The 22911-nt window shown below is 36.5% G+C and overlaps 1 long non-coding RNA gene across 1 annotated transcript in view; it reads left to right on the forward strand.

Moving 5' to 3' along the window:
- Positions 1–22911, forward strand: part of LOC143269105 (uncharacterized) — a 753638-nt gene that overhangs the window by 26313 nt on the left and 704414 nt on the right. The window lies entirely within an intron of this gene.

The raw sequence follows: 22911 nt of genomic DNA on the forward strand, positions 1-22911 counted from the left end.
CCAGTACTTTCAGAAAGGGACCACTGGACACCTCACTGTAAAACCAGTTCCATAGAAACATAATAATATTGTGTTGGTTAGACCGTGTTTGAACATCTCATTAACTAGCTATTCTGAACCAATTCTGCACTGTTTATTCTGGCAAATGCTATGCAGTGATTATGAAAAGGCTCTGCTTTCACAGGCTACAAGTCAGAACAGAGGACTAATTTTCTAGCAACTGAATTAAACTTGGGGAAAATATTATATAATAAAGCCTTTGGTATTCATTCTAGATTCAAGGCAAGTGTGTCCAGTAAAATCCAGCAGGAAAGGTAGTGTTATCAGTCATGCAAAAGGGAATACATGTATAGGAACTGAAAACAGAATAATACACTGACTGGGGAAACTGTATCATAACATGGGTTTGACAACTCAAGGTCTAATTGTTAGGATTATAGAACAAAAATCCTGAAAACAAATGAACAGTTTTCTTCATAAATATTTTATGAGAACAATTTCCGTGTCACACAGACCTAAGAAAAGCTCGCAGGGTTAGAGAGATGGTGTGATGGCTAGATTTATGTCAATTTGACACAGCAAGAGTCATTTTGAAAGGTAGAACTTCAATTGAGAGAATACCATCACCAGATTGGCCTGAGGGCAAACCTGTGGTGCATTTTCTTGATTGATGATCGATGTGGAAGGAGCCAGCTCAATATGGGCTGTATCACACCTGGGCATGTAGTCCTGGGGGTAATACATATAAATAGAAAAAAAAAAGCAGGCTGAGTAATCCATGAAATAAGCAGGCTAGCAGCACTTCTCCATGTTCTCTACATCAGCTTCTCCAGGTTCCTCTTCTGTTTAGATTCATGCTCTGACATCCTCAGATAATGGACTACAAGCTGTGAGCTGAAATAAAACTTTTCCGAGTTTCTTTTGGTTGAAGTGGTTCATCACAGCAATGGAAACCCTAACTAAGATGGATTGATGGCTCAGTGGCTAAGAGAGAGTTCACCTCTTCCAGAGGAACAGAATTTGGTTCCCAGTACCCACATCACCCGATCTTACATCTTATTTTGCACACGTGCATACAGGAACAAAGATGCACATACACATTTAGACAGGTAAAGAATAAAATAAATCTGTCAAACACAGAAATGCTCCTTGGGACCATGCTTCTACTAACAGAATGAAGGGAAGGGTTTATTCATGCTATCCACATGATCATTATGCAGGTAATTGCTCCATAAAGCAAAATGAGGCATATTAAAAACTAACAATGGCTTTTGAAATTTCTGAAATAATGTAATCTGTTGAAGCAAACACAAAGAAACAGCTAATACTAATTATGTGGCAGATACATTTATTTAATATTCAATTTAATGTACAATACACGAAAAGATTGAAAATAGATTCTATCACGCCTCTTTAGAATTTCAGAAGAAGGATGTGTGCAGTTTGCTTTTCAAAGCTTTGTTCTTCTGCCTTTGGGACTAAATCATAAAGTTCAACCAGCAAAGCTTTGTTTCCCAAAGGACACAGCAGGCAGTGATACTGCACCATGGCTGTAATTCTATGGTGACAGCAGATTGGCCACTGACAAAAATTCTCTTGGGTGATTGTGACAGAACAGTAATATTTTCACAACGGACAGACTGGGGCCTTTGCAAGGCCCGTTTGATTTCAAAGGACATTTCCTTTTATTTTTATTTTTCTGTTGAGATGAAAGTACATAAGACCTTTATGATCAAAACCATCTGACTGCATAATAGAAGTTGCAATAAATAAAATTATAGCGTTTGGTTTCTGAGCTATTTATTGCTTGAGGCTGATTAAGAATATTTCAAAGTATACATAAGTACTATTTATTTTTGATAGAAAGTGATTATGAGGTTATCTTTATTTCTTTCTGATTAATGGAGAATAAATTATTTAGAAAATAGAACGTGCTTGCCTGCTCCTATGAATAGCAAAAAGCATATGTATTTTTATGAGATGATATATTTATTATTTATAGTTAAAAGAATAAATATTTAAATAGATTATCACATAAAATATTTCATTTACATCAAGATTTGAAACAAAGTATAGCACATTGTTTTAAGTGTCCCTATTTAGCTGTGTGAATTTTACTTTACAGTGAATCATCGTGTGAAATCTCAGAACTGTAGGAAAATGGGTAACTGGCTAAAACTACATTAATTTTGTTAAAAATTAAGGTTTGCAGATTAAATTTTTCAGATTTTAAAATCCAAAATAGATGTTAAATTCTACCATTCTTCAAACTTGTGAAAATTATGAATAGTTGTAAACTTCTCGTATTTTATTTTAAGATACATGTTATAGATTTCAAAGGAAACCAAGAAGCATGCTGTTTCTTTACATCAGCATTCCTCATTTCACATTTTCAGCTATGTATTAAACACACACTCTGCTATTTTAAAACAATTCATTTACTAAAGTTTTCTTCATGTCTCAATGTTTGAGAAACTTGTAAATAATATTAAGATTTGTATTTAATATTAAATTTAATATTAAGATTGTTTGTGAGACACACACACATATACAAATACAGTTTAATGTTTTAAAATGTTAGTTACAGAATGTTAAAATAGCAAACTACTATTCTTCACGTAACTACTTAGGAGAGTATAGTAGCTATTTTATTATTTTGTTTATTTGTCTCATATGTGCCATTAAAAGGATTAATATAATTTCAATATCATCTGTGCTTTCAGTGATCAAGTTCCCTGTGCTCTATTTGACTGAGAAATCATTTGTAATTAGTTAAGTCCAGTCATGCATTGCTGTGATGAAATACCTGATGCTATGACAATTTAAGGTAGGAAGAGATTACTCTGACTCCTGACTTGAGCAAACAGGATGACAAGATGGGAAGGCATGCCAGGGGGAGCTTCAGGCAGCTCTTCCCATTGTCAACAAGCAGGGAGAGATAAGGCTGATGTCCACCTCCACTCTTGTTTGCATTCAGTCTGAGACTTCTCAGGAAAACTTCCCAGACACTCCTTTGTAGACAACCCAGAGGTGTGTTTTCTGTCGATCTTAAATCCCATCAAACAGACAAGCATTGGAGATTCACCCTTACAGGATTCTCATCCCTTCTCAGGGCCAAAATTGAATCTCTTCCCTTGGCTTCCACTGGATTCCTTCCTATCAGAATTTCTTCATGGATGTCCTGAAAAGTCAGTTGCTATTGTTCACAAAGCTAGATTTCCTGAAGGATGTTCACAAAACAGTATAAAACCTCTTTGGTCATTTATTTCTATTTAGGATGGAAAACTATGTCAACAAATACACCATAGGCTATTTTAGTATTCACTAAAATATTCCACATGTATTCTAACTACGTTATTATGAATCACCTTTTGTTAAGGCTTGGCTCCCATGTACCTGTCTTGGACTACCACAGAACGCTTGGAAGTGTGATAAAAATTAAATAAAAGGAAAGGAAATGTGAGCAGACACTTTGAGTTTTGGACATACAAAAGGAATCACTCTGGCACTAGATACAAAGGGAATTTCTATTTATCAGAAATGATGGGGAATAAGGGCAGTATATTAGTTTATTGTTGTTGCTGAAACAAATATTCACAGCCTTATGTAGCTTGGACCAGCACAAATCCATCCATTAGCTTATAGATATGTATAAACTAATCGAGATCTTAATTATTTCATATCAAGATGAGGGGATGGCTACAATTGTTTGCCGAGATTGTAGAGAAGAATCATTTCTTGTTTCTACCAACTTCTGGAGGACAACTTTATCTCCTTCTTCCATTTCAATGGCAAAACCACTCGGTTTTAGAAACAATGTGTTCTCTGTAGTGGCATGTGCTGAATGCTCAGTTCCTATCTGGAAGGACTGTTGGGGGTAATTAATTCACTATAATGGCAACAACATTCATAAGAAATCAATTGATGAGATTACATTTGAGCAAGCTGTTTGGTTTGGCTGTGTTAAAGGAAAAAGTTAGACAGGGCATGCCGTTGGAGGAGGCATTCTGTCTTCTCTTGCTCTCTCTGCTTCCCAGCTATGTGGGATAATTACCTTTGCTCCACCATTCACTCTCTTTCAGAGGTTGTACCTCACCTTACATGTAAGCAAGTGGAGCCCACTTACCATGAATGCTGTTACTTCTTCCCATGACCTCATTTGGGAAATCTTCTCTTCTCGGAAACCTCAGTAATTAGAATCAATCAACAAGATTCTACCTCAAGTATACCAAGATCATCACATTGGCAAACATGTTTGCCATGCAAAGAGATACATTTTCAGAATCTGGGAAATTAATGTATGATGAGGGTAAAGGAATGCGTGTTAATTGTTCTATGCCTCATGGAGGATGTTCTCGCATTTTCAATAGTATGCTTATGGAGAACATTGCCCTGGAGGGCAGAAGAGGAGGACACTCAAGCTGACTGAATACTTGGAGTTTTCTTTTGCTTGAAACTCACGTCACTTAAATAATGTTCACAGTTTGTTCTAGTAATTAATTTACTTATTTTGTAACATCTAAATGTGGTTAAAAGTTAAAGTAGCTAGAATGATAAGTCAAATGTCATCAGGGATGGTACCAAGAGCCAATGGCAAGATACACATTTAAGTAGATACACTTATCAAATAAGTTTTAATCTGTTGATATTCTACTTATTTATTTTGGTTTTTCGAGACAGGGTTTCTCTGTGTAGCTTTGCACTTTTCCTGGAACTCACTCTCTAGCCCCTGCTGGCCTCGAACTCACAGAGACCTGCCTGGCTCTGCCTCCTGAGTGCTAGGATTAAAGGTGTGTGCCACCACTGTCTGGCTTCAATTTGTTAATATTTTAAGAGATAGAGTTAGCGGTGAGATTAAACTTGTTTTAAAATTTTTCAAAGATTGATGAAAATTATTTACTAAAAGAGACATTAAGTCATATTGTTATCTATATTACTCTTGAGTTAGTGATAACATTAGAATGAACAATGACAGTTAACATTAACCCATTGTCCAAAGTATTTTAAATGAACTGTCCTCTGTAACACCTTAAACAACAAGGTAATATAGCTATCAATGTTTATGTTTTACAAGTCAGAAAACCAAAGGTCACTGTAATCTTTTCCATTATTATTAGCATATTTAATTGGCAGTGACTCCAGATTGGGACTCTGATTTTATCATCTATTTTAGGGAAGTGTGCTAGAATAGCATTATTATAGAAGCATATTTCCATTTTTGATTACTACTTGGATGATTTTAGATTTTCTTCCTAATGATCTGAGACAATGCTGTTACTTATTTGAATCATGATACTAGTTTGTCAGTGTGTATTGACTCCTTAAGTATTCCAGATAATCTATGAATTTATTTAATATTAAGTAAGTCTGGCATCAAGTCTCAGGTTGATAGCATTTTATTGTAAATATATATAATATAATTAGCAGTTTCAGGCTAATTCTAGGATTATTTGGCCGAGGAATATCAGAAGTAACTAAGTCAGTCCCTTGGTAATGATCTTGCCTTGATCAGTATTTACCTGATGACCACCGGTAGAGCAGGAGAGGACATGATCTTGGAAGAATGCTTTTGGTTCTTTCTTGTATTTAGATATAGCATATAAAGATCTATTTCCCATACATGAAGTACACCATAAATTATTTTAATAATTATTTTAAGAGTTAGGTCATATTCATAAATTAGAACAAAACCTTTGGATTTACTAGTGTGGTATTTGTGTGATGTTGTTATCTTTAAAACTGAGACTTTAAGAACATTGATACACAGATAACATAAATTAATTTATCTTGTTTCCATATTCAATGACCATTAAATTTTCAGTCCAAAAGGATTTTTTTCTTTTAAAAGATTTATTTATGTTTTTTTTTCTGATGTGTTAGAGCTTTCTCTGCATGTATGTAAGTGCATTGCTTTGGTGCCTGGTGCCTGCAGAGATCAGAAGAGATTTGATCCCTTGGAACTGGTTGGTTGTGAACCACCAGGTGGATGTTAAGAACAGAACCCAGATCCTCTGCAAAAACTCTAACCCTTGGTGTTGTCTCAATGAACCTCTCAAAATGATTTTTAACTGATCATTATTCATGGGAAAAAAAAACATTATACAGGAAGAAGCTCGATTAATTGAAATTAAAATAATTATACTTAAAATTACTTATTTTGTGATTTTTGTGTGTCTTGCCTCATTATTCTTTTGTATCAGCAATTATTTCTTCATTTCTTACCTTCTTCAGCATAATGCCACTGGAATGTTGTAGTGACAAGTCTAGACACTAGTATTGATGATATTGAGAGAGGAAACATACTATCATATGTTCACCATATATCAATATGCTATATATTATTTTTGATAGTTTTTATAGTTATGTAAAATATACCCATTATTGCTTTGCCAAGCTTGATACGACACCCCCCTATATTTTTCTACTTATTTGTGAGAAAGAATATTATATAGTACTGCTGAAAATTCCATACTAGTATTACCTGCTGTTTTTGATCGTTGTTTCAAAACAACATTTTTCTGAAACATTTTCATACCAAAAAATGATAACAGGTATTTCACTTATCCAGTTTAGGACAGCTAATATCACTATTCTCCTAGATTCTAGTTTCGTAAACATCAACAGTCCCCTCTCTTGTAGTCATGAATTTCTTTTCTGCTACGATGACAGGTGTTTGACAATGATCTGAGAAACTTGGTGTTAAACATGACAAATAATTTTGTTTTCATTCTTCTCAAATGAACTGAGAAGACAGATGTGGTGGCACACACCTGTAACTCCAGCACTTTGGAGGTGGAGCTAGGAAGACATGAGGTGACAGATCATCCTCAGCTACCTGGAGACCCCTTTTGGGCTACAAGAAACTTTCTCTCAAAAACAAAGAACTAACTAAACAAATAAAAGTCTTCATTTTTTTAATTAAGTTTTTTCTTATAGGTTACATCCTAATCACAGTTTCCTCTCCCTCTACTTCCCTCCTCTCCTAGATCCACTCCTCCATTTCTCTTCAGAAAAGAGCATGCCTCTAAGGACTATCAACAAGCCAGGCATAAGAAATAAAAACAAGACTAGGCAAAACCCTTCATAACAAGGCTGGACAAGGCAAACCAATAGGAGGAAAAAGGTCCCAAGAGCAGTCCAAAAAGTCGGAGATACCCAACTTCCACTGTGAGGAGTCATAACACCAATCTACATAATCATAATGTATATGCAGTAACCTAGCTCTGAGATTGCCGCTTCAGTCTTTGTAAGCCCCATTTAGTTAATTTTGGGGGTCATGTTCCTCTGGTGTCCTTGACTCCTCTACCTCCAACAACCCTTCCTCCCCACTTCAGCAGGATTCCCTGAGCTCTGTCTAATATTTGGCTGTGCGTATCCATTTGTTCTCATCAGTAGCCAGAGAAAGCTTCTCTGACGATTGAGGTAGACATCTGTCTATGAGTATAACAGAATATCATTAGGAATCATTTCATTGACTAGTACTTTTCTTTGTTTTACTTTGTTTTATTTTTTTGTTTGTTTGTTTTTTATTTTTATTTTTTTTGATGTTTTGTTTTGTTTTTACCACTAGTGTTTGGTACCATCCTAGGTCTCTGAGCTATCCAGCCTCTGGTTCCTGGTCATCTAGGCGAGGTCAGGTCTGGGCTCCCTCCAGTGGCATGGGCCTCAAGTTGGACGAGTCATTGGAGGGTAGGTAGGTCACCCTCACAAGTTCTGGGCCATCTTTACCCCAGGATATCTTGCAGGCAGGAAACACTGTAGGTCGAAGGTTTTGTGACTGAGTTGAGGTCCTCGTCCCACCACTGGAAGCCTTGTCTGGTTACAAAAGTGGCCGGTTCAGGCTCCTTATCCTCCTTCACTGGAGTCACCCTTGTAGATTCCAGGGAGTTTCCATCACACTAGGTTCACCTCGCCCCTCATGCCTCCCAATGCCAGTCTTCTCTCCCAGCGCTCTTTCCCTCCAACCTCCCCACCTGCCTTGGATCCCTCCTGTTTTCACCACACCTGACCCGAGTCCACCTGCGAAATCGATTTTACTCCCCCTTCCTTGAGAGATCCATGTATGCCCTCCTATAGTCTTCCTTGTTACTTAGCTCGTCTGGGTCTGTGGACTGTAGCAAGATTATCATTTACTTTATACCTAATATCCACTTATAAGTTAAGTAGGTATCGTATTTGTCCAAAAGTCTTTAAAGGGATCCCTTTAGGACTGAGCGATGGCTCAGTGTTCAGGAGTACTTTTGCTCTTGCAGAGGACTCTCATTCCCAGCATGAAATCCACTCCAGTTCTAGGTGATCTGATGCCCTCTTCTGGTTTTGGTAGGTACTGCACACACACGGTACACAAAGATACAGTCAGTCACTCATTCATACACATAAAATAAAATTAAATATTCTAAGAATGTCTTTATCTCTGGACCTATATGATGTAATGCATTTTCTCCCACTGAGATATTTCACTTCTCTCTTTAGTCCTGACAACTTGGGTGCCATTCCACCAATCACAATACATCCATTATTTGGAGCAAACTGATTTATGCAAATTCTAGTAATTTTATATTATTTTAAATGTTTGATAATGAGATTATTAAGACATCTACAAAATGGGTGAAGATAGATATGCTTTCTAAATGATTGTGGGGAAAAAAAGCTTCATAAAATTTAAAAAATGCAGGCTTTTCCTTTGAATGTGAGTCACAGTTGTGAGGCCTGTTTCTGGGGCCCCTGGTAATGGGACCAGGACTTATACCAGGTACATAAACTGACTTTTTGGAGCCTATTACCTATGGAGGGATACCATGCTCAGCCTTGATGCAGCGGGGAGGGGCTAGGTCCTGCCTCAATTTAGTATACCAGATTTTGTTGACTACCCCTCTGAGGATTAGATGGGGGTGGGATGTGGGAAAGGTAGCAGTGGCAGGAGAAGCAGAGGAGGGGGAACTGGAGATAGTATATAAGATGAAAAAAGATAAATTAAAAAAGTAAGTTTAAAAAAGAGTATAGAGACAAACAAATAAAAAAATAAAAATGCATGCTTTTGATCATTGTTAATGTGTGTTTGCTTTCTTTTCAGTGTTTTTGTTTTTTATTTGCATATTTATTCATATTTTCATTGCAATATATGTATACATACACACATACACTTGAGACAAAATGTCCTTGAATATTATATGAGAGACTTTTTGATGATTAGCTGTGTAATTAAAATGATTACATAAGAAGAAACAATTCATGAATAAATCTTAATAATGGAAATTTAGGTATCTTAAGGTAAAATTTTTATTTGTTTACTTTGTTACTCTGAATTTATGTAGCAGGAAAGGAAATTCATTGCAATAAGTATTCATAGTCTGCACACTTATTGTCCTGTGTAGTGTTACTTATGAAAATAAAAACAAAAGAAATTCAATACTCACAGGCTATATGATGTAGTAAAGAGAAGTGAGACAAAGAAAGATAAGAAAATGAAATAATTAAGGGAAAACACAATCTTCTCATACATGTTAGTTTTTAATAACTTGTGATTTTTTGTGATTTAAGACAACTCTAAGGAGTGTTAACAAAATATTTAATTATGTTCACTCTTAAGAAATATATTATTAATTTATTCTCTGTAAAATCCATTCTAAAAGCTTTCCCAGGAAACACAGCTACGGTGAAGGAAACATTGAAAAAAATAAATCTTGTAATTTATTCAGCTCCCGGAATGACACAGAAGGACAAAGGATCTTAATTTCTCATACATTGTTCCTTTAATGTTCAGTTTGGGGTAATTCACGATAAAAGAGAAAATGCTCAATATAATTTCATGTTGTCTGTCATAAACCAGTCAATGACATTCGAGAAATGTTACCTTAACTCTTCTTTCTGATCAAAAAGGTGCTCCGGTATCAGCTGTGATCATGGTATGATGATGATGACAGGCATTTGTTTGGCTTATTCACTGTACACTGTTGTCCAAGCAAGCCCTTGGTAAATACCCAACGCAGCGAGTGAATGAAAAACAACTGTATCCACTCATTCAGTCTTCTAATACTTCCTATTAGGCTATTAATGTATTAATTTAGTGGACACAAACATTTGGAAGGTTTACTCTCCTATTTTTAGTAGTATAAAAGTAAAAATAAACCGATTTTCCATGTGATGTGAAAGTGGAAGGGGGAATCCTGTGGGCGGAAGCACATTGAAGGAGGAGGGGCAGGGAAGACGAAGATGAGCTGAGGGAGGGGGGCACCAATCAAAACTAAATCGGGCCGGGCGGTGGTGGCACACGCCTTTAATCCCAGCACTCGGGAGGCAGAGGCAGGCGGATCTCTGTGAGTTTGAGGCCTGCTTGGGCTACAGAGTTTGTTCCAGGAAAGGCGCAAAGCTACACAGAGAAACCCTGTCTTGAAAAAAAAAAAAAAAACAAAAAAAAAAAAAAAAACAAAAAAAAAAACCTAAATCGGTATAAAATGATTTGATTTGACAAGCCAATTAAAAATAAAAGAAATACAAATTAAAAGCAAGAACAGTATACATTCTTGTACTTCAATGTTGGTTCATCTCTATTCTGGGATCATGTATCATCAACTTTTTTTTTTTTTTTTTAAGATTTATTTATTATGTGTACAGTGTTCTGTCTGCATATACACTAGCACACCAGAAGAGGGCACCAGATCTCATTACAGATGGTTATGAGCCACCATGTGGTTGCTGGGAATTGAACTGAGGACCTCTGGAAGAGCAGCCAGTGCTCTTAACCTCTGAGCCATCTCTCCAGCCCAGTATCATCAACTCTTACATTAGTTTTCTTCCTTTCTTTCTTTTTTCTTTTTATTATTTTTCGAGACAGGGTTTCTCTGCGTAGCTTTGCACCTTTCCTGGATCTCACTCTCTAGACCAGGCTGGCCTCAAACTCACAAAGATCTGCCTGCTTCTGCCTCCCAAGTGCTGGGATTAAAGGTGTACACCACCACGGCCCGGCTACATTATTTTTCTTGCATGACATATGTGTTTTAATAAATGATTTGGGTTGATAAAATATTTATCTGCAGCAAGGCACATTGCACATAAAAATGAATGGCCTCACACCTTTTATCCAATTATGATTTTTTTCATGATTATTGTAGATTGAGGGCTCTTTAAATAAATAACAATAGTCTCCTTTGAAGCTAAGGTGGAAGAACCAAAAAAGAGCAACTTTCTTTTTCAGCTCTCTGGGGTTGATACTGTGACATAACTACCATACACCCCTTTGATTTATAGCTCAGAAATTATCATATCACTTCTTAATGTTTAGAAGAGTCTACATTCAAAAGCACTGAGATTTGATAGGGTTGGAAAGATGGCTCAAGGAAGAAACTGCCTGATAGGCAAACAAAAGGACTTAAGGTCGGATAGATCTCAGGTACCCACTTAAAAGCTCATCACTGGTGGAGAGGGTAGAGAGCAGAGACAACTGGATGCCTGAAGATCATTGGCTATGATTAGCAAAAACCAAAATCTCTAGTTTCAATATTATACCTACACTTAACAAAGTATGCCATACTTAATAAGTATAGAACACACTCAAGATACCCAAAGTCACCCTCTAATACACACATACACACACACACACACACACACACACACACACACACACACACACACACTTTCTTGAATGTTATATTCCTTTTCTTTTTCCCTCAGACACTCTTCTCTGTATTTTATTTATATTTTCATATATATCAGCTTTCTGAGAAGCTGAAGATACATCCTATGCCTCTCTCTCCAGTTTTCATGATGATTTTTATATAGTTTTCTGATTCATAGTTATTAAAAGACTTACATTTTTACATAATCAATTCATTATGGAATAACAGAAAAGCACCTACCTGTTCATACTTGTATTCTCCATACTTACATGTCGCAAGAGATGATAATATTGTGTGAAAAATAAGGCAAATAAACCATAAAGTGTCCATGATATAGTGTTCAATTTGTGAAGATTGTATTTGCAAAATAATATTTGAAGATCCCGTTTTAATGTATCTAAAGAAATAAAAACGAGTACATATGGGTTGCCTCTGGATGAACTAGAATAAGAAACTGTATTTTGTTTACAGTGTTCATAGATCAGATCCATTCTTGTTCATAACATACATAGTAATCAGACTTGTGATTATCTTGAGGGTGGGGTAGAAGGCCTGAACAGGAGCCCAGGCTCCTGCTAACTCAAAAGCCCCTCCAACTCTTGAAAGTATCAAGAGCACCGAAATATTTCTGCCACTTAGTTTTGCTACCACAATATTAGACCCTCCAGTATATTACAAGGACTTTCACCAGATAATATGAGACACCAAGCAGAAAGTTTATGAGGAGAGAATTTCTGCTCTTAATTGTAGCAGGATCTTTTGGGCCACCAACCAGCTCCTAAATAAAGACGTGGAGACTTAATACTAGAGATGAATGCTGGGCCTTTGTTTATGCTTGTCCTACTAGCTTGTATAATTTGATTTAGCCTCTTTCTGTTCATCTATGTTTTGCCTTGGAACTTTCATCTTTCTTTAACTTTGTAAGTTCTACTCCATGTCTGGCTCACTGGCAGATGCCTGGCTGACTCGGCCCTGGTGTCTCCCTCTTTTTCTCCCTCATTCTCTTGAGCCTAGATTTCTCCTCCTACTTATTCTCTCTGCCCACCAGCCCCTCCTATTCCTCCTCTGCCCAGCTATTGTCCATTCAGCTTTTTATTAGACCCTAGGCAGACAAGGTGAAACAAATGCAATACATCTTTACATAATTAAACAAACGCAGCAGAAACAAATGTAAGACATCTTTGGATAGTTAAAATAGCATTCCACAACACCTAATAGGTTCTCAGAGTCAGTTAATTCTGCTCCTTGGTCACAAGTGACGTCCCCCAGTTTCCTTCCTTCCTAGTTTGCTGCTGTCTTCTCTTGAAGGAATATTTTCAGATGACTGGTACACTGTGAAATTATACTCAGGGAAAAATCTCTCATTGAGAAACTGAAGTCTAAATCCAGGTTATTTCACTTGTGCACAATTGAAGATTAAGTAGAACAAAGTGAGTAAATTGGCTTGGGGGATGAACACTTAGTATAGTGAATTTGGGGGAGGGAACAACCTTCAGATCCCTACAACACACACCATACTGATAGTGCTACTATATGCCCTTGTCTCTTAAACCAATTAGCTTTGGTTTTATGTGAGCACTCAAACAATCTCTTGTTTTCCTTGTTTCTCCCTCAACACCCTAATACTTTGTCTATTCATTTTTTTATGCTATTTACTTCAGCTTTTCCAGAGACAATGAAAAATATTATCACCTTTGAAGTTATTTACAAAACAATTTAACAGCCCACTGTTCACTAATAGTGTTATTTTCCCCCAAAGGACAATAAACACATTTTTCTTAGTATTCATAGAATCACAGCTTTCACACCACAGTATTCTCATATTAGCTTACATTGATTAGTTATTCTAGATATCATCTTGAAAGTTATGTTATCTGACCTTTAAAAACTCTCTGTGTGATTTGTATACAATTCATAATATCTGACTCAAAGTTAATGCATTAGTACTGTAGTCTCTGGATCATGGACGTCATTTTACATAACACGTACTTTGAAATATGCAAAAGCAGGGTCAAGCTCCTTGTGTCCTTTGTGTCCTTTGTGTCTTCTTCTTTTACATTTGAACTAAAAAGTGTCAAGGCTGGCTGTCTAGGTTCATATTGATTATGCAAATCATATTGATCAGTTTTTAATCATTAATACTTTTAACTGCCTCAGCATCCAGAAGAAAAAGCTAGCTGCAGGCCTTAATATTTTGGTAGAGCTGTCATAGGAGAAATTTAGTACAAATTATATCTTTGTTACATAAGTAAATAAGTTAACTTATGTGTTCATACATTTGACGACACCAACATCTGTTCAGGATAAAAAATGAAACCTCTTTTCATTTATGCCCTATTTCTAAAGGTAATACTCTTGGGAAAAAAATTTGATTTTAGACTTATTACTCTAAATGGCTTGACTTCATGTGCATAATGACTAAATCTGAAAATAAATATTTATTATTGTAGAAAAGATAATGTTATCTCAACAATTACTAACCCACAACTGGTATATCACTTCACCTAGCCTTTCTAATATTTCAGAACTATATTCCAGGCTATACATTTTTTTTTGTCAAAGATAAATCATACATAAAAGATAGAGAGAATGCCCATTTGTATAGTTGTCAGAGGACATAAAACATGTGAGTAATAAAAGTAGCTCAATTTTAATGTGAGCATTGTTTCTTTGATTGAGATACATTTTTTAATTTTTATTTTTTAAATTACACTCATGATATTCATTAATTACACTCATGATATTAATCACATTTGTGGTATTCATAGATTGCATTCACAGTATTCTTTCAAATACATACATACATACATACATATATATATATATATATATATATATATATATATATGCTGAATGTCATTTATTGAAGGAGGGAGGAGGTCTTAAATACAGGCTTACAGCACAATGGGAGAACCCCAGAGCACAGATGTTCTTTGCTACTGATGTTTTAAAATCTGGCATCTAAGCTGTTAACACCCATTATTCAGGATACACAGACAAGGAACTTCCCTTAAGCATTCAGGAGGGTGGAACTTGGCAGGGAATTAGCATAGGAAGGATATCAAGGTCAAGGTCCACAAGCAAGGCAACAGTTACCCAAAATGGGGGCCAGGGACCTACAGGTCCCCCTTTTCTTAAAAAATGAGCTTCTGACTTGGGTTGTGTGGGACGTTAGCAGGTCACTTTACCCGTCATGGAGACGCCTGCCCAGGCCACACAGGTGCTCTGTCTTAGGTTGGTGAGTGCCCCCCAGGCATTACCCATCTCTGAATACTCATTATCATACAGGTTCAATCGTGTGTGAGCTGCAGAGTTAACTTCTGCCAAAGATCTCAAAGTGGCACTGGGCTTGCAATCTGTGTGTTCGACACAGAAAAGACCAACAGAGGTCCTATCTCACCCATAGCCAGTCAGCTAAAGGCAACTGAGCCGTTCCCTTCCTTAACAAGCCATACTGTATGTTGGAGTCCTTGTAAGATAGTATCCCAAAAGCAACTGGACCTTGAGTTTATAAATTTATAATTTTCAAAGTGAATTGAGATGTATATAACTACTGAATTAAATTTATCATGCACTATAGAATGGAAGATTAACTAACTGTGGTAGCTACTTTTGTTGCCAGGGTCTCTACTATGCTAGCTGTAGTAAGCAATTATGAAATGGTAATCCCAGAAATAGTAGCAGTGGTGGCTGCCATTGCTATAACAGCAACAGCAGCAGCAGCAATGTCAAATTCTCTTCTGCAGTGTGTGGACATCTACTGGCATGGATACAACTCCAGTAACATGAACGGCCAAGGCCCATTTTTCTTGATCCCAGCACAACTTTAGCTGGCAGCTCTTCTGGAGAATCCAATCTTATGGCTACAGTTCCTAGGCTTACATTAATTCTTGCCAAAGCTGGCCATATAGGGCTCTCAATCTCCATTGGCATCAGAAGGGTAGATTTTTTTCATGAAGACCCATTAGGTCTCTGTCATGTTGGGCTTCAGCAGCAGTCACAGGTGGGCACGTTCAGTGCTCAGGAATCCAAAGAGGAACCTCACTGTCCTGAGGAAAGGCATAAACAGAACCCCAGGGCCACACCAACACTAGATCGGATCTCCTCCACGTGCTAGTAGAAAGATCATTCCATCGCTCCAGAGGGTGATTTGCAACAGGAGCCCTCCAGTGCTTATTTGCATTGGATACACCAGCAGAATCCACTGACAAACTCCAACAGAATCCACTGATAAAAAATTTAAAATATATAAAACAAGGGAAAGAATAGAATGTGGAAAGGAATGATGAGTCCCTAGTTCTCCCAATTTTTACTTTAGTAAAATGTTTATTTGTTTAATATTTCAAATTTTCTTTTATTTTTATTTATTTTTAATTGTTTAAAATTAATTAATTAATTACCTTTTCTATTATAAGCTTGATACAGTATGTATTCTTATCTTAATAGTGAGATATTTCATTGAGGCTTGCTCAGTAATTGAGTAAAACCGAAATTTATTATAAGCCACAGTTGTCCTAGGGACCTCCATGCTATCTATAAATATAGCCCTCATGGTTCTGTGGGTTGTAGTCTGATTGTTCTTTATTTTATATCTAGAATTCACTTATGAGTGAGTACATACCATGTTTGTCTTTCTGGGTTTGGGTTACCTCACTCAGGATGATATTTTCTAGTTCTATCCATTTGCCTGCAAATTTCATGCTTTCATTGTTTTTTCTCTGCTGAGTAGTACTCCATTGTGTATATGTACCACATTTTCTTCATCCATTCTTCAATTGACGGGCATCTAGGTTGTTTCCAGGTTCTGGCTATCACAAATAGTGCTGCTATGAACATAATTGAGCATGTATCTTTAGGGTATGAATCAGCATTCCTTGGGTATGTGCCCAAGAGTGGTATGGCTGGGTCTTGAGGTAGTTCGATTCCTAATTTTCTGAGAAACCACCATACTGATTTCCACAGTGGTTGTACAAGCTTGCATTCCCACCAACAGTGGAGGAGTGTTCCCTTTGCTCCACATCCTCTCCAACATTGAATGTCATTGGTGGAGATACATTTTAATGATGTTCAACCATAGCAATTCCAAACACATTTCCCCCTTTTCCTTTCTCCTTTCTGTTACCTCCCTTGAAAGCCCACTCGCATGGCTCTTCCTCATTCCCTAACCTCTGTGAGTATTCCAAATGAAGTATGTGGCTCTAATGTTCAAAGCTAATATCCTCAAATGAGACGAAACATGTGGCGCTCGTATTTCTGGGTCTGGGTTAGCTCATTCATGATGATGTTCCAAGTTCCAGCCACTTATCTGGAAATTCTAAAACTTCCTTGTTCTTAACGTCTGAGGATTACTTCACTGTCTAAATAAAACTTATTTTCATTATACATTTCCATGTTGATAGACATCTAGCCTGCATTCACTCCCTAGCTACTGTGAACAGAGCAGCAATGAAATTTAAGGGTATGGTCCCTACAGTATGGAGAAAGCTACAGAAGATGGTCATATATCCAAAAACATAGAGCCAGCACTAATTGGACTAGATGAGTTTATTTAATATGAGGACACAACGTTGGGTGAGTATAGAATGGGGGATAAGTGGAGGAGAAGTTGGGAAGAGGGATAAAGATGATCAAAGTGCCACATATGAAATTCTCAGAAAAATAACAAAATATGTATTAAAACAGAAAACATCCTGAAATGAGACTATATATAAAATTAACTGAAAATTTGTTTTTTCTGTATTATTGTAAATTAGCCTCTGTTGACAAGAATGTATATTTTTGTATTCATGTATATAATACATACACATATATATTTATTTCTTAGTATATTGTAGTCTATATTGTTAATGGCAACTAAATATTTGAATTTATGAAAAATAAAATTATGAAATTTGGACAAAAATGTGTTACCCTATTTTATTTTTCAAGAAGCATATTTTAGTAGTGTGATACTTTCTTCATACAAACTTTCTGTGTACCTATGATTGTTAGCAGTCTTAGGAAAATCTAGTAGAGTGATGGAATTAAATCCTCTTGATTCTTCTCTGGCATTCTGACTTTGTGCTGATTGATCTGGCCTAGCCACCTATACATGATATCAAAAAAAGTCATGTAATAATGAAATATTACATGGAAATGATTAATATGTAAATATAACATATGTGTTTCCCATTGTCTGTCATTTGTTTCCAACTTTGCTAACCTGGGGAAATCAGAAGATTCAAATAAAAATTAACACCTCCAGGAGAATTTGGCATGAGCAGATAATTAGAGCAGCTGTCGTCACACTGAACATGCCATTATTAAGGTTAGAAATGGATAACGTAGTATTTAAGATTCACACAAGGTTAGCAATGGATAGTGTAGTATTCAAGACTCATTCCCCTCCAAGAGGAGCTAGAAAATAGTAAAAATGGAGTGAGAAAACCATGACAGAGTTTCTTTCTATACCTTTCAGGACTTTTCTTCTCTTTCAGTCTTTTAATATTTTTTACTTTGGTCCTAGTAATATTAATATGAAAATAATTTCATTTTTAATCCCTGAATATGCTTTGAAGTATTTCCAATAATTTCAATGAAATAAATAGTTACAAGTGTATAAATGAAACTGTGGTGGGTTTTAAGAAATGTAGTCCAACTGATACTAACAGGATAATCAGAGAAGATTATGCAAGAAAATTACTGCAGTATAAAACTTCTACAAATACTTTAAAATATGCTAGTAAAAGTACATCACATGGTATGCCAGAACACATAACTCAAAATGCTACTTCAGTAAAAATTCTCAAAGATACTAGGAATTTTAAAGTAGAGGTAGTAAAATCTTTCACAAACTATAAGTTACTTATGCTAGTAGTCCATATGTTGCTTTAAATAAATATACATTTCTTTATTTAATACCGTATTTACATTCTTTACTCCCTTCCTCTGCCTCTAACTCTGTCTACATCCATCCCTTTCAAATTCATGACCTTTTTTTTTTTCATACATTTACTTCTTGGCAAGTTAATTTAATATTGCTGACTTAGTACTTGCTTTTACGGCTGAGTACTTGGGATTGGAGAAGATTGATTCTCATGATTTTGAAGGCTATCTAAGTTATCTTTCTATTGCTGTGATAAACACCTTGACAAAAACTGAGTTTGATGGGAGTGTGTTTATTTGGCTTGAAAGTTACAAACCAGTAAGGGCCATTTAGGCAGGAACCATGAGACAGGAACTAATGCAGAGACCGTGAGGGTATTCTGCTTATTGGCTTTGCTGTCTATGGTTCACTCTGCTTAGTTTTGTTATAAATTGGGACCACATGGCTAGAGGTGGGACAACCAGCAGTGGACAGTGCTCTCCTACAAGAATCATTAATCAAGAAAATGCCCCACCTCACAATGTGGAAAAAAAAATGATTACAGGCCAGTCTGATTGGTTTCATTGTATCAGTTGATGTTCCCTTTTCCCATAGCTGGTGTCAATTTCAACAACAACAACAACAACACAATCAGCACAATAGACATTGGTTGTCTGTAGCTCTTCATGTAGGGCTGGGACAATGTGAAAATTCACCCATTAATAACGAAATACCAATAGTGTCATTTTTCAGATCTAGTTTAGGTAACCATATTGTTGAGACTTTATGACTATAACTTCTATATTATATTTAGAAGACCTTATGTCACACCAGAGGTCCTGGTCCTTTGACTCCTAAAATCTTTCCTATACTTTTTGTTGTATTTGTTGCTTGTACATTTGTAAAAAAACAAATTATAAATTTTAATGATGAAATACATATGTGCATAAACAAGCAATATGGTTACTAAGAAAATCATTAAATCATGTTGATACATTGCCAAGAAATTCCAACTCAAATAATTTAACATAAAAATATTTTATATTCATGCATATTAATTATGTAAAATGATTTGTAGAGACAATACTAACCAAGTCTATTTATATTAATATTCCTATTTAGTGCTTGAGAATAATTCATGTGCATTTAAAATTAAATATATTAGTAAAAGTATAAGGTGATATATATATATATATATATAGTATTTATTAAAACTTTATGCATGACACACAAAAATAAGATAAAGTGGTTTTAAATTTAAAACGTTTTTCATGTAATACATTCTGATTATAGTTTCTCCTCTCCAAACTCCTTCCAGAGCTTCCCATACCCTACCCACCCAAATATATACCTTTCTTGAGCTCTCTCTCATTGGAAAACAAAGAGGTATCTAAAGAGAAAAAAAAGAAAAAAATTATAAGGAAAAAATAAAAACAAATCAGAAAACCTAAATAAGACAAAACAATCAAACAAGCAAGAAAATAGAGTTAAAGAGAAAGTACAGGAAGGAAATATAGAGGAAGAGACACAGACACTCACATGCAGAGAAATTCCACAAAGACATTACATTGGAAACCATACATATAAACCAAAGACCTGTAGGAAAAGAAAAATTCCAAGGCATGGCATTATGAGATAACAAACAGACAAGAACAAAAACACACCATTGAGTTCCTTCTGTGTTGTCCTTGTCCCACTTGACCTGGAACCTGCCCTTGAGTGTGGTTTATTTACCCAGTTTTCCTTTTTTTGATCAGTTTTCAGTGGGAGACAGCTGCCGGGCTAAGGACAGGGTTTTGAGTCCTCTTCTCCTTTCAGTGCTTGAACACCATCTGGCTTAGACCAGTGCAGGCACTGTGCATGCTGCTACAGTCATTGTGAGTTCATATGATCACCAGGGCTGTTGTGTCTAGATGGCCTTGTTTCCTGTTTCCTTAGCGTTTTCCATCCTCCCTTTGCTCTTAAAATCTTTCTTCTTCTCCTTCTCCTTCTCCTTCTCCTTCTCCTTCTCCTTCTCCTTCTCCTTCTCCTTCTCCTTCTCCTTCTCCTCCTCCTCCTCCTCCTCCTCCTCCTCCTCCTCCTCCTCCTCCTCCTCCTTCTTCTGCAGAGTTCCCTGAGCCCTGAGGTGAAGTATTTGATGGAGACATCCCATCTTGGACTCATTGTTTCAAGGTCTCTCACTGTGCAGTGTGCCCAGCTGTGGATCTCTCCATTCATTTCCTTATACAATGGGTGGAAGCTTCCTTGATGGTGGCAGAGTAAGACATTTATGAGGAGAGCATACTGTCAGGAGAAGTCATTTTATTGCTATGTTCCTTTAGTGACAGAGTAGAATTTGGTTTTCCCCTAGATCCATGGCCTATGTAGTCTCAGGTTTCATTTGGTAGAGAGAGATGTAATTAAAATTTATCCACTTCCCTGCTTCCTCTTTTTATGATCAGCTGCATTACATCATGTATCATAATTCTAAAGTCGAAATTTAAAACCTTTCCTTCAGAAATTATTTCTGTCAAGGATCTGACATTGTAATTTCTAATATATGCATGTGTGTGTGTGTGTGTGTGTGTGTGTGTGTGTGTGTGTATTGTTTAAAAAATAAAATTATTCTTTATTTATGTTTCATTGAAGAAATTCTTGTTTTCTTACCACACTATATCAGTTAATTTATTTATCGAAAACTAGTTTAACTGATACATAGTAAACTGCGATTTGGCTAAGTTTGGTTTTCTAATGTGAAAAAGTGGCACTAATAGTAGTTCATAAATGTGTTCTCTTTACTTAAAAAATGCTTTATTCAAGATATTTTGATCATATTCTTTCCCTTACACCAGACACTTCCTGCCTCCCTAACTACCCAACTTCATGTTCTTTCTCTCTAAACAAATCCAAAAACTTTTAAAGCTGCAAAAACTGCCAAAATGAAATAAAATGCAAAAAAAATAGACATGAAGTCTATTTGGTATTGCCCAATAAATTACCCCTGGCCATAGGGCCTGAGCTGAAATATGGTTGATATGGTGACACTCCATTAAAGAGAACTGATTTTCCCTTTCCAAACAAGTATCAGATACAGACAGCGCCTTGGTCTGTTTTGGGACTTTCTGTCCACTTCATTTTCTGGGTGCTTGAATTTGTCTTGACTTGAACTTCAGGAAGTCTTGTGCATGCTGTAATATTGTCTGTGAGCTCCTCATGCTTCTGTATTTAGAAGAAAGAAGCTATTTCCAAGAGCCATCAACACCCTGGATCCTATGATCTTTCTACCTCCTCTTCAGCATAGATCCTGAGCCTTGAAGGGAGGGATTTAACTAAGATACCATGGTTAGGAATGAGTGCTTGAAGTCTCTCACTCTATACATGGTCCAGTTGTGGATCTCTGTATTAGTTCCCATATACTGCAAAAATACACCTCTCTGATGAGGGCTGAATGATGCACTGACCTATAAGTATAGTACAGCAATATGCCATCAGGCTTAATATCATTGCTATGCACCTTTAACAGGTTTCCCTGTAAGGCAGTTGACATAACTACACTCAGGTTCTGGCCACTCCAGCAATATTAGGAATAGGTTTCCTTTCATGGGGTTGGAACCTATTCCCCATGCTGAGTTGCCTCACCCAGCTTTGATGCAGGGGGAGGAGCTTTGTCGGGCCTCAACTTTATGTGCTATGTTTTGTTGGAGCTTATGGGAGGCCTGTCCCTTTCTGAACGGAGATGGAGGAAGATTGGAAAAGAACAGGTTGATGGGATGTCGGGGGGAGGGGATGAGAGTAGAGGAGGGAGGGGTAACTGGTCAGTATGTAAAATAAATGAAAATTTTAATTAATAAAAATCAAAGATAATGATGACAATAGTAATAATAATAAATTATTAGTTATTTCCATAATATTTATGCCACTAGCACACTAGTATATCTTACAGGCAGGTCACTGTTGTAGGTCATAGGGTTGGTACCTGGATGATACAGATAATTACTTTTCTTAAAAGTACCTTCTAGTCCCATGAGTGTTTTAGGACAGGTGAACCTTCTAATTAGGCACCAGCTTAACTTCTCCATGTTCAAGGACTTAAGTAAATTGCATCTCCAGAAACAAGGCTTAACCGCAAGGTTGTGGAGGGTAACCAATAGCTTTGAAAATACCCTGGGACCCCTTGGGTAATGACTTAACAATATGTCATAAATTTCTGTCACTGGTTGTTTTCCTGAGTGGCATAAGATGTCTAGTGATGGTGTTGTCTCCTCTATTATTTGGTAACTCCATTTAGTTTCATTTCAGATATGTACATATTTTAAGAGGTTTCTATAGCAGTAGGTTTCCATAGGGCTTTTAGAAAGACCTTCATTGTTATTTGCCCCTCATCATACTCCCTCCTTCATTCTGCCCTCCCATTCCCCTTCCTAGTCAATCTTCTATTTCAGCTTTCCCTTTTGTTTCTCCATAGCATTATAG

This window comes from Peromyscus maniculatus, chromosome 17, assembly GCF_049852395.1.
Source record: "Peromyscus maniculatus bairdii isolate BWxNUB_F1_BW_parent chromosome 17, HU_Pman_BW_mat_3.1, whole genome shotgun sequence".
Taxonomy (NCBI): domain Eukaryota; kingdom Metazoa; phylum Chordata; class Mammalia; order Rodentia; family Cricetidae; genus Peromyscus; species Peromyscus maniculatus.